Source organism: Salmo salar, chromosome ssa17, assembly GCF_905237065.1.
Source record: "Salmo salar chromosome ssa17, Ssal_v3.1, whole genome shotgun sequence".
NCBI lineage: Eukaryota > Metazoa > Chordata > Actinopteri > Salmoniformes > Salmonidae > Salmo > Salmo salar.
The window spans coordinates 53,111,352-53,125,384 of NC_059458.1; the positions used below are offsets into that span (position 1 = coordinate 53,111,352).

The following is a 14,033-nucleotide window of genomic DNA, read 5'->3' on the forward strand; positions in this document are numbered from 1 at the left end:
AGGGTCGTTACAGCTGTAATTCAGATCAAAAAATACATTTCACACAAGCACTGATATTTAACCCTTTCTCATAGGCTGAGTCTCCTCCTCCACAACTGAACATCCAATGCATCTCTGTTGCTAGATAGAACCTTAGTGGTATCTGTTCTTCCTCACTTCATCTAACCTGACCTCTAACCCAAATTGCTCACTCCTCCCCAACTTAAGGCTGTCATGGTTATTGATACAAGACTGTGTCTCCTCTCCTCCCAGAGTATCCTTGATAGTTTCCAAGATCTCCCCCTCAACACATTCCAAAGCCATCTGTCTTTCCACAGAAAACCATTAACTTCTGACATAAACCCAGTCTCTTTCACTCCTTATATTCTATGCTTCTGATCTATCATGTATTTAATATAACAATGTTCAAAGTTTAGCCTGACTTCAACAATACACTCAATAAAATCTGTAGCAAGTTCAGAGGTAAGATACTGTTTCTTAATAATGCATTCAGTATTACATTTTGCTGTAGTAAAAAGCACACAGTGGTAATCAGATAAAGCAACAATCAACCATAGAGGATTTGTCAATAGAAAGCCACTTGGTAATAACCAGGTCCAGAGTATGGCCGCAGTTATGGATGGACCCAGTAACATATTGGATAAAGTCCATAGAGCTAAAAGATGAATCAATTCAATGGCCTTGTTGTGAGTCTCTTTGTCAACATGAATATTAAAAATCGCCCAAAACAATGATTTTATCATAGTCCTCAAGGACAATAGACAAAAGTTCAGAGAAATCAGTAAAGAAAGTGGGGCAGTGCTTTTTGGTGGCCACCAGTGCTGGCTATAACCCTGTATAGCCAGCACTGGGGGCTGACATTTAAACAGTATAGCATGATAAATGAAATGTCCTTACAGCTGACTGCATTAGTAAAATGCCCACCCTTTTCCCTTTGTTTTATAGAGTATGAAAAGCTGTAGTCCGGGGGGAGGCTTCGACAAGAGAGGCGCTACAGTCTGAAGACAGCCATGTTTCAGTGAGAAACATGCGATCAACATTGCGCTCTGTAATGAGGTCATTCCCAAGAAAGGTTTTACTAGTGATTGCGCTAACATTTAAAAGCGCCATAATGACTTAGTGTGGGCCACTCTGCTCCTGGGGCATCTGCTTCCAGGTAACCAATGGAATAACAATCAAATTATTAATATTACAACCACGTTTTCTGATAGTCTCCTATCTATCAGAATGGTAGGATATAACAGTCGTATAAACTCACTAGAAGGCAGAGTTAGAGGAACATACTTCGGTATATATAGTGTATGTGGACACCCCTTCAAATTAGTGGAATCGGCTATTTCAGCCACATCCGTTGCTGACAGGTGTATAAAATCGAGCACATATCCATGCAATCTCAATAGACAAACATTGGCAGTAGAATGGCCTTACTGAAGAGCTCAGTGACTTTCAAAGTTGCACCATCATAGGATGCCAACTTTCCAACAAGTCCGTTTGTCACATTTTTTTATGCTAATTTTACAAAAGAGGAATTTGTATGCAAAACAAATGACTATGTGAATGAATGTTGCCGTCAACTATCTAAAGGTGACTATCGCAAACTGCATTATGTCCCTACCCTATAATTCCACCATAATATCTCATCCACAGTGGAAAGCTGTTTGGAATCAGGACAAATCACCAAAATAGAAGTTGTGTGAAATTTCCCAAGATACCAACTTTCCATACAGTCGCTAAATTACACAAACAAGTGTCTCCTCCTCCAGGTAGACCCATTGTAGCGGCAATCGACTCTGTGACATCCAACATTTTCTAAATTTGTGGATTACCACATTAAACCAATGGTTGAGAATCTCCCATCTTATGTCAGACACTAGTCACATGATCTCATTGATAGAGGGCTTTGGAAGGATACCAGAGTGCACCCTGCTGGCCACTTTTGATGTGGAGAGCTTGTACACTAACATCCCACACACTGGAGGCTTGCAGGCGCTACAACACTTCCTTCAGCAGAGAGACTCTACCATTGCTACATCCAATGATTCCATCTTACAACTTACTGAACTGGTATTATCCAATAACTACTTTGTCTTTGAGTCAGACTTTTCCCTTCAAATTCGGGGTGTAGCCATGGGCTCCCCTTTTCCCCTCAACTATGCAAACCTGTATGTGGGACAATTTCAGGAAGCGCTCATGTACAAAACAGACACACACACCCTATTTTCTAAAATACTCCTATGGAAGACATACATAGATGATGTCTTTGTTCTCTGGTAAGGAAGTCAGCCGGAACTAAATTAATTCCAAACTCTACTAAACGAGAGCTCTGAATACCTCAAATTCACCATGCACACCGATGAGAGAGAAATAAACTACCTGGACTTATGGATCATCAAAGAGAATGATGCATTACACACATACTTATACACAAAGCCCACAGACCGCAATACTTTGCTATGAGTGGATAGTATGCATCCCCTTCCCCTCAAGAATGGTCTACCATATAGCCAGTTATGCAGGGTTAAACAAATCTGTGGCCACCAGACAGATTTGACAGCAATGCTAAAAAAAATACACAAATTCAAAATGAGAGGACAAAACTCTTGATACTGCAATGATGAAAATATCTCAACCAAGAGAGGAATTACTAAAAACTCAACCAAAGAAGAAAAACAACTTAACTGTCTTTTGCACTACGTACACCAAGGGTTCAGAGAAAATGAAAGCAATCCTGAAAAAGCACTGGCATATTCTGCAATCAGACAAAATAATCGCACACCTCTTCAAGGAACCACCACTGGTGGTCTGTAAGCCTGGTCGTAATATTGGAGGTAGCTTGGTGAGATCTGACATGACCCCTGAGCTCACTCAGACACTGTTGACACCTATCCCAAATGGGAGCTACAAATGTGGCTCATGCGCACAGTGCATTAGCACTATAAAAACATCCTTCTTCAGACACCCACATACAGGTCAGAAAATACCTGTTAGGGGTAACATCTCATACAAGACCAATGGAGTAATCTATCTCATCACCTGATCATGTGGAAAAGTCTACGTAGGACAAACGAAAAAGACAATTAAAACAACGCATAGCTGAACACCACAGCTCAATCAGGTGTAAGAACATTGACTATCCAGTAGCAGCTCACTTTGTTGAAGCTAACCATCCATCTCCTCCCTCAAATACACAGGCGTTGAGAATGTTGCTCTACCAATGAGAGGAGGTAACATTGAGATCCTACTACTACCAAGGGAGGCTTACTGAATATCGTATCTAAAAACATTGACCCCTAGTGGTCTGAATATTGACTTTGATCTCAGGCATTTCTTATAAACAACTATTTATTTTATGAACAAGTATTATATATTCATATATTCTTTCTACAGCTTATTAGCGTACACCTATGTTTCTATATGATAAGAATAGCCTAATATATTTAAAATGACAAACTATTGTTTTTTTTAACAGTTTCACTAATTCATTCTAATTAACTTAATCATTATGACACACCCCTCACTATTGTCATTGGTTGCTCTAATTGCACTGTTTGTCTACATAACCTGGTTCAAGTATTCATGACATTACCCTGAAGAAGGCGCCGTGATGCCGAAACATTGGTAAATACCCAATAAATTACTGGGAGTTTATATATGGAGTCTGCGACTCTTTATTTTGATAGTTAATCGTTTTTTTCACCGTTAGTCAGCACTTCCAACAAACTACTTTTTTCTGTGTGTGCACCAGGTCATGTTTTTTATGTTAAATTCTAAAATAATTTGCTGTATTTTTCCATCCAGTGTTCTTTATTTTTGTAATACACTGAGTGTACAAAACATTAAGAACACCTGCTCTGACCAGGTGAAAGCTATCATCCCTTATTGATGTCACTTGTTAAATCCACTTCAATCAGTGCAGATGAAGGGGAGGAGACAGGATAATGAAGGATTTTTAAGCCTTGAGACATGGATTGTGTATGTCTGCCATTCAGAGGGTGAATGGACAAGACAAAATATTTAAGTGCCTTTTGAATGGGGTATGGTAGTAGGTGCCAGGCACGCCTGCTTATGTCAAGAACTGCAATGCTGCTGGGTTTTTCACGCTCAACCGTTTCCCGTGTCTATCAAGAATGGTCCACCATTCAAAGGACACTCAGGCAACTTGACACAGCTGTGGGAAACATTCGAGTCAACATGGGCCAGCATCCCTGTGGAACGCTTTAGACACAGTCAATCCCCGACGAATTGAGGCTGTTCTGAGGTGCAACTCAATATTAGGAAGGTGTTCATAATGTTTAGTATACTCAGTTAATATTACACTTGATCGTTCTTGAGTAAGCTTCTCCAGTTCTTTTTGTCTAACTTACTCTGTGCCTCTATGGTAGTATTTGTATTTAGTTATTTTTGTACTTTACCCCTTTTTCTCCCCAATTTCATTCATGTCTCCTCGCTGCAACTCCCCAACGAGTTCAGGAGGCGAAGGTCAAGTTATGCATCCTCGAAACATGACCCACCAAACCTCGCTTCTTAACACCTACCCGCTTAACCCAGAAGCCAGACGCACCAATGTGTTGGAGGAAATACTGTTAAACTGATGACCAAAGTCAGCTTGCAGGCGCTCGGCCCGCCTCGAGTCGCTAGAGTGCGATGAGTAAAGTAAAGTGGACAGACCCTCTTGTGCTTTCTATTGTCACCATACTGAACAACTTCCCAGGCTTCCTGAATAAACAGCAAAACTTTATTGGGATTATTTGACCGTAATACACAATGGGTCTTAATTAAAATATTTTTTATTTGTAATTAAAATATTTTTTATTTGTAATCCACTATATCATTTAATTCTGGCACCGCCTCCGACCCGTAGAAACAGGTTGGTCAACCGTTTGCTTCCGGGCCGCACAGGCTATGGGTCGTCCTCGCTCTCGTCTTCGTCCGGCTCGTACCTTCTTCCGCAGCTCGTGCCCCCACAGAGCCGCGGACAATCTCATCCCACTAGGAGAGGTACCGGCAACTCTGGTACTGCACCCACCATCATCTGGCAACTCCCTTGTGGCTTCACGATGTTGGCCCATACGGTTGGATACCGCTTTGTGTCCCCATGAACACAGGAAATGGACATCTCCCTACCACGATCAGTCTCCTGGTTCAGCAGGCTCGTGGTTACGAGGGTAACTATACTTCCAGAGTCCAATAGAGCTTCCATGTCGTGTACGTCAACCTTCACCGGGACCATGGGTGCAGTTGATTCATGGTGTGCCCAACAGGAGGTGACGTACTTCACTGCGTGACCCACCTCGCCTCCGGGGCTTGCTGATGGCATAGACTCCTCTCGAGCCGGGCAATTCCAGGTAATGTGTCCCCGGGCGCCACACTCAAAACACCTCATTTGGTCTCCATCTACCTGGGGTCGTCGGTGGCGGGTCGGCCCTACCCCAGCAGTCTCTCCAGGGGTTTGCTGTCCTTTGGCCCTGTCGACTTTCGGTTTGGGGTCCACTGCAGTGGGGCTGTCCTTCCGACTCCTCGCATGGGTCGCTGGCTCGGCCCGGCTCCCACTCAGCAGGGCCTGAGTGTTCTGATGCATCTCCACTGTCCGTTCAAACGTACAGATGTGTGTTTCGATGTCATCGTCTTCCGTTAGCTTGATTTAAAAACTGGTTGGGATGTGATTCAGGAGACGCTCCTCCTTGCAGCTTCCTGATTTCCTCAACGAGGCGGACGTTTTGTAGTCGCTGTTCCTCCAGCGTTCGTTCCTGAACCGCCTGTTCGGTTTCAAGGGTGTTTATTTAAATAATAAATCAAAAAAGAAAAGGATAGGTCTCCCCCATTAGACCCTCTCCGGGATACCGTCTTCTGGGCTCCGGGTTTTGCTGTAGCCTGTCAGGATCAAAACTGCACTCACTCCTGTTACCTCTGTAACCATCCCCAACTATACGGGAGTCCTTTCTTCCCCCACTCTCCCTGTGTGTTGCCCTTCTGGCAGCTTTATGAGCCTTGCACAGATGGTGAGCAATCAGCCCTTGATTACTTACCAACTCCCAATCAGCCCCTATTAGTCCTGGCCGGAAAACCCGTCGAGACCTGACACGTCCAGCAGATGGAGCCATCGCCTCGTGATGTATACTCCATCTGTCACCAGGCCTCGACGAGTCTCCCTCTGGTGGCTGACCTGCTATACGCTACAGTTGATTATGCTGTTACTTTTCTTTGAATGCAAATATATTTCATGTTTATTTGATTTCTGAACATGTGAACAACTGTACTGTCTCTCTGAATGGTGTTTTGTTTTTCTTTGTCACCCAGGAGCATGAAGCACAAGGACTACCCCTTCAATGCTGAATTTTAAGGAAACAGTGGATTCACAAAGTTACATCTCTGGTGCTGTGATTCGCTTGAGATGTCTGCCCTCTCTCTGTTCTCATTCAGATTCATTCTTATTTCTCCCTTTAAGACAATGTGCAGAAATAGCCATCCTTGAGCTAGTTTCTAGCGAATACACTCTTGTGCTAGCAAATACCCATACATACTATGATTTAGTATCTGTGTGTTGCAGTATTGTATTTCTCATGACATATACACTCTGACTTTATTATTGCCTTCTTTCATAGCCTAATGCACAATGGTCATTATTTTTCAACAATCATGGAAACATAATTTGACATAGGATCGATATTGGTGAAGTATAAAAAAGCTTTTGGTTTCTGGTTTGATACTGTAGGAAATCTGGCGCCTTGGATTTGCTAACGCACAATATGGTGTTTGTGGCTTCTCACATGACCCAGTTTGTTTGTTTCTCTTTGGTCACTCACAAGCATTTTCATCAATTAGCATCCACATTTACAGGCCATATATAATCTTATGACTTTAAAGAATTGATGTTAACCATAGGGATTCATAGTTGAACCATAGGAGGTGGGTATGTCATACCTGGTCTTACTGAAGTAAGTTATAGAAATACCACAGTGGTACATGGACATTGTGTGTGTGATGTACAGTATTACATATCAACTGTGAGATGTTTAATTTTTGTTTCAGAGATCAAAATGGCCAAAGAGTGGAACATTGGCATATATAAATTGTATCGACATAGCTTATCCTAATAGTACATTGACCTATGTTCATGAAGCTATGTTGTTGAACTCTCCTTCCCTCCAATGCCTTGTCATAGGAACCCTTTGGCCTAAAATGAGTCATCCACACTCCTTGCCTTACAGGATGATAAAGCACTTCTACTCATTAACTTAGTACTGTGTTCTTATTATATATGCAGATGAGGAAATATTCATAGATCAAGGTAGTCAGTTAGCAATTTATATTTCAGGATTAGAATCTTGTTTCAAATATGTAGAAATAAGTAACATCTAAGTGCAGAACATCAAGGCATTCTGGAATGAGTCACATTTTACTGTGTAAGTTGTCAATGTTAACATATTGTTTGAGATATATCTCTAAAGAGCTGTCTACGGACTGATTCATATAATTTCATATTAGAATGAGACGCACAGGGACACCATGATTTGAAAGGCACTTTCCAACATGTAAGTAAACTTACAACTATGCAACATGTTTAAACTTTGAACAAGTAAAGGCACTATTTGCCACTTATTACATTACACTGACATTTTCTGTTGCCGTTCTGTTCGCCTCCTGAACTTTTCTGTCATGAATAATGTCAAAGTAGTGGTTGAATCTATATACAACTACTGGACTTCTCGCTGTATGTCCCCAGTGTTTTTCACAGACCGGAAGACCGGCACTACAGTATAGGAATGTGGGTGTCAGGTCAGTGTCCTTTCTCTGTCTTTAGCTCCAGTTCCACTCTGAGGTTTCAGTACTCTGCATGCAGAGGGAAGTCTTTGTGCTTGTTGCCCCTGCAGTGAGGAGGAGGGTACGTCAGGGAAGAACAGGTAAAGAGGATAGTGGGGTTGAAGACAGCATCTAGACACTCTGGAACTCTGTGGACTCACCATTCCATAGTGAATCCTCTCCAGTTCCTGTTGAAACCCAGGATGACTTTCACGTCTGCGGGACTTAACTTGAAGTCAGACACCTGTTTATAGTCCACAAAATAACAATTTAGGAGTGTGAAGGAAACAGTGGCTCGGGAGTTACATTCCTGCCTTGAAACCAAGAGCTTGTGGGTTAAAAATCCCACAATCTCTTTTTGCGTGCAACTCTCAATGTGAAATATACAAAAATAAAAGGTAAAGGTCCTAGTGGCTCCCTAGTTAAATCCCTGCCTTGCATGTAGGTTCAAAACTACTCTCGCATGTTTGTGTACGACTCTCAATATCATATACACTGAGTGTACAAAACATTACAAACACCTGCTCTTTCCATGACAGACTGACCAGGTCATCCCTTATTGATGTCACTTTGTCTTGCCCATTCAAAGGGTGAATGGGCAAGACAATATTTAAGTGCCTTTGAACGGGGTATAGTAACAGGGGCCAGACGCACTGGTTTGAGTATGTCAAGAACTGCAACACTGTTGGGTTTTTCAAACTCAACAGTTTCCCGTGTGTATCAAGAATGGTCCACCACCCAAAATACATCCAGCCATCTTGACACGACTGTGGGAAGCATTGGAGTCAACATGGGCTAGCGTCCCTGTGGAACGCTTTCGAACACCTTGTGGAGTTCATGCTCCGACGAATTGAGGCTGTTCTGAGGGGGGGTGCAACTCAATAAGGGAGGTGTTCCTAATGTTTTGTACACTGTATACCAAGAGAAGGGTAACACGTGTGAAGGGGTCTGTGGCTCTGGTGTAAGGAACTTTCCCCCAAAGCACAAGGTTGTAAGTTTGAACTATTGTGCTGGCTCTTGAGCATAGTTGGCTACTGAGGACTCTGCTGGTCAGTGAGTCAAGACAACTTCAGGGAGTGGCTGCCACACATTTGATGTCCGGGGATGACTGGCATTGGCTGGAAGAGCGTGACAAGCGGACGGGCTAAACCACTCCTGGAAAAAGTGGGCACTTAGTTTTAAATGAAGATGTGCCTATATTTAAACAAAGTGCCCACTTTTTCCAGGAGGGGACACCAAGTATTTACCACCATGAGTTCTGACAGCCTTCCAACTATCCCAGAGTAAACGTAACTACATTCAGGAGCTGAGCCTTGGATCGAACCTACAACTCTGTACATCAGAGGTAAGATTCTTACCAGAGCCAACAGCTCTTCCACAGTTAGAATACTGCTCTTCGTATATTTGACATTGAAACAGACGAGAGGAGATTTGAACCTAGAACCTCCAGGTTGGGAGGCAGGGATTTAACCTCTGGGGGACCAACTCCTTCAGGATTCTGTGTAAGCACTCCCTTAAAATGCACTGACAGTGGTTTCCACATCTCTATCTAGGCAGTTATATTTGAATAGAAAAGACACTGCCAAAGTTCAACTTACATTTTACATTTTAGTCATTTAGCACACGCTCTTATCCAGACCGACTTACAGTAGTGAATGCATACATTTCATACATTTTTTTCCCCGTACAGGTCCCCCGTGGGAATCGAACCCACAACCCTGGCGTTGCAAACACCATGCTCTACCAACTGAGCCACACGGGACCTGTGTGGCTCGTGTGGAAGTGAAACATATTTTATTTGAAGTAAAAAATATATATATTTTATTGAATCGCTTCCAGTCACAATGGTAATTGTAAAAAAATACCTGGAAATTTTCCTTGATCCGGGAGGGCGTTGCCGACTTGGGAATGACGATCACATTCCTCTGGATTTGAAAGCGGATAAGGACCTGTGGAGATAAGAACAGGGATTGGTCCCTTGACTGACCCTAGACCAAGACTCCTTTTACCCAGCCAAAGAATGTAACTGTTACCATGTGAGTGTTGAGAAGAGTGTTGTAGAAGAGACTTGTCTTGGAAAACAGCATCCAAAACCTTCACAATTGAATGTCCCCATTCTAATCCCTAGGTGTTTTTCTTTAAATTGTACACAAGGGACCAATATCCAATTTCATACATAGGCTAATCATTATTTATAAATCTATCACCATATATAATTGTACTGTAAGGTTCTTTGAAGAGTGGTATATCAGCCACATTAACCTCAACTTGAATGGACTTTTGTTGAAAATTCAGAACTTCACAGGAGTAAGCATGGTTGAGAACACTTTGTTCTGCCCTTTGTATTCCCTATAGCTAGGACCCTGTGTTTGGTGCAGTCATGTAACATGCCTGGATTTGAACCTTTTTATCAAAGTGTCCTCTTTTCTTTTTACGTCAGATGGTCCAGCACCATCCTCAGATTTCTTTCATTTTTGGTGTAATTCAATATTTCTGGATAAGGCTTAAAATACAGGATCAAATCTTGCTACAGTATGTCACTAAAGGCAGAATTAGGGGAAAGTGTTGTTTCTCTCATACTTGTGCTGTGGTCTTATTGTGCTTATCAGCGATGGCCTTTATCTTTGGGTCCTCAAGCAGGGACGGCTCACCAGGTTTCGCCCTGTTCAAAATGTCATTTCTTTTATGTTGACGTGAAGTCAAACACACGTCATTGTTTGTGGTGGGTGGGGCCTGGAAGAAAAAAAATCTAGGGAAAGAATATGGTCCGACACTCATTGAAACGTTGTCAATAACCAATTAAACACAATGCATGTTTTCGATCATTTCAGTGTACAGGTTGAGTGTATTTAATTCTAGAACCTTCTATTTGATCCAAAGTGACTGTAAAAGTGTGATCTATCTCACCATGGTCTGTCTGGGGAACCCAGGGGGCTGTAGGCTGTCACAGAGATGCCCTTAGAGTGACAGTAGTTGATCAACTTCTCCTGAGTCAGATATGGGTGGCATTCAATCTGGACAAATACAAAGATGAGGTGTTGGGAATACAGAGATGGGGGTAATAATGCCTTGATACAAACTGTATTGACTTGTTTTGTCTGTCTTGATCACCACAGACTACAGTACCTGGATGTTGGCAGGTTTATACTTGAGGCCTGGCTTGTTCAGGATGGATTCAATCTGGTCTTTGTTAAAGTTGGAGACACCGATAGCCTTGACCAGTCCAGCATCCACCAGCTCCTCCATAGCCTATTCAAGAGGTCAAGATCTAGCTCAGTAAATTGTCAAATATCTTGTGGTATAATCTTGTTCGCTGGTGTCGGGGGATGTTTGTTTTGAAATACAGTATACAATTTATGTTTTCCTTACCTCCCAAGTGTCCAGGAAGTTGCTGTCACCTGCGATTACTTGTCCGTCTTCACCTAAAGGAAATAGATTCTCTCCAGGCTGCATTGACAAACAGATCAGTTACAGGGACAATGGTCCTCTCGCTCTTAACCAGGGACAGTTTCAAAGCTGATAGAGTCATTTTATTGACACAGACACACACAGTACCTGAAAGCACATCGGGGCGTGTATTAGGTAGAGGTCCAGGTAGTCTAGTCTGAGGTCACTCAGAGTCTTCTGACAGGCTCCCTTCACCATAGACTTCTGATGGAGAGTACACCACAGCTATTTGGGAGAAACAGTTATATTAGACTGCTGCAGTGCATGTTGAAATACATTTTAAATGACAATATTATCCTACGGACAAATTGAAGTGTGACGTGTGGCAGTTGAGTAAGAGCACACCCAGAACAAATGACAGTACTAGCATGACATTGGTCACCATACAGAGCATGCACATGACATGCCTTCAGCCCGTATGGAGCTCTTTGTCTGCCTGGCGTCTTGTGGGAAATCATATGAACAAATCTACAAACATGACTAACGAGTCTTGTGTTTCTTGACACGTTTTCCACTTTTTGACATAGTTACCAAGTCGATAATCGTCCTCACCTTACTGACGATGAAAAGCTCCTTTCTCTTCACCACCCCTTGGCCAATCATGGTGTGAATGCCATCCCCCACCTCATTCTCGTTCTGGTAATAGTAGGCTCCGTCTATGAGATGGCTGCTTTCACTGCCTCTGCTACCTTGCCCGCATCTGCCTGCACAGGGATTCAGAGGAATTACAGATTAGGGCCTAGATATTGTGTTCTATTGTGGTTACTTCACACTTGATTTGATCCTCTGTCAGAAAGGTTACAAAATACTGTAGAAATACTAATCATGATCGATGTATGATTACACTGTATAATATAGTCATCATCATTAATATCACAGAGTTAGGCCATAATTTAGTTACCTATGTGTGACAGTAAAACAGTGCAAAAATAAGATGCTTAATCTTGGTCGTCATCATAGTTCATTAAAACTCTCAGGATATATGGCAAATGAGAAGACTGTCATTTATTTGAACATAAACACACCGGTAGCTGCCAAAGGAAAGAAACAGTTAACTGCCTATTGTTGATTCCATGAGTTCAGTTCAACAATGATCAATGCCATCCATGCAAGGTGACTAGAAGAAACAAAATTGTGCTTTATCTTACCCTCCATGTCCCCAAGCCTATGATCGGCATGCTGGCCCCGGTGTTGAGAGTTACAGTTGGTGTGGGTGTCATCTTTAAAGATCTGCTGTAGTATCAATCCTAGGATCCTGGGTTGTGAGAGGAGAGGATCCCTGTATTCAGAGTGGAAGGAATAAGGAATCAGTATTCTCAGTGCAGCACAAAGAGCTGAAACACAGAAGTGAGGAGGGTTATGGGGTTTATGTAGAGGGAGAGCGACTGTGTTTGTATGGTTACGCCTGCCTCCCGCAACCCTACATCTAAAGCAGCGAATGGGGACAGAAAATGGGGAGTGAAGGAGTAGCTGAATGAATCAGCATGTATACGTGTGTGTACGTGCGAAAGAGGGTTTGCTTGTCACAATGACAAGGGAAACATTGTTTGTTTAAATAATTCAGCATGTGATGCAGGAGGCAATTCATGCTAATGTTGATTGAGTTGAAGAACATATGATAACAAGGTCAAGTATACAGCTTTTGTTGGTGTTGATCAGTATTTGTAGGTTGTCTAGAGCCAAATCATCTTCCTTATACAAGGTAATAACCTGCTCACAAATAGGCGAGTTTTTAAATACAATATTGGAGTGATTTTTGACCTTGCAATGATTGTGATAAAAAGGACAAGTCATGGGGATTTCAGCAGTCAGAGACTCATGGTACAATGCTTGAGACACTGACTGTTGAAATCAGCATCCTGTGCATACAGTTTTGTATGCAGGTGTGACTAGCATAAAATGTATGGAGGCCTAGCATAAAAACACAATAGATTAAACGCAACAGACCCACAACGACAGACTCCATATTTTATGCAGATCTGCAACACAAGCCTCAAAAGCATAGCTAGTTTACTAAATGTGAACCTACAAGGTTAGGCATACTGTTAGCAGTGTGGTTAAGGTTAGGTTTAAAGTCAAATTTTAAGAAGAGAAATTGGCGGGGTTTAAGACTTTGACAACTACTGACGGCCCTGAAGAGCCTGTCTAGATGTCTCTGGAGCCACAAACTAGCTAGCTACCTTCTGCAGTGCACACATTGTTTCATGCACGTTTATCTGAACTTGAGAAAAGTGGAAATGTACAAACAAAGGATGAAAAGCTGAGGGCGGGGGATTAGTATTAGTGTTACTTTAAATGATAGGTATGTACAATCCTGTTACTCTGGTTGTATAAAATGCTTTTGTCACCTAACTCTGTATCTAAATCCACCATGGCTGTGCACATCTCGTGTTCTTAACCCCACCCCCTGTAAGTCTGAAACTTGCATGTTCGAGATGAGGTATCTCTGTTCCGAACAAGTCTCTTCTTATCCTCTATTCTAAGGACAAACAGTTCTTAGTGCGAGAACACAGAAGACTATGGGTTGGTTTGACACATTGTGACAGTTGTGGTGGATTAAGAAAATGTAACAAGGTTGGGCTATATAAGGCAAGTCCCAACTCAGAATCATTAGGCTTTCACTCTATCTACATCTGTGTGTGTTGTGACCATCTGGCTGTACATACGGCGGAGCGGATGGCCATACTGTTGGCCTTGAAGTGGGTACAGGAGTAGTTATTTGTTCTGATTAATGTACAGTGTTGATGAGTCTCCAGTCCTTTAGCTCACGTAGCAGACAATACCTG

General features: G+C 42.3%; 1 long non-coding RNA gene and 1 pseudogene across 2 annotated transcripts; one reads left to right on the top strand and one right to left on the bottom strand.

Annotated features, from left to right (window-relative positions):
* Positions 1-4,892: 4,892 nt before the first annotated feature.
* Positions 4,893-7,231, top strand: LOC123728222 (uncharacterized). Of its 2 annotated transcripts, none has more exons than XR_006760110.1 (2): positions 4,893-5,605; positions 6,298-7,231. It is a non-coding gene; the product is annotated as an uncharacterized lncRNA (long non-coding RNA). The 2 variants fall into 2 exon arrangements; XR_006760109.1 differs by having other exon boundaries at positions 4,893-5,345.
* Positions 7,232-7,291: 60 nt separating this feature from the next.
* Positions 7,292-12,623, bottom strand: LOC106576054 (aldo-keto reductase family 1 member B1-like; annotated as a pseudogene).
* Between the last annotated feature and the right edge of the window lie 1,410 nt (positions 12,624-14,033).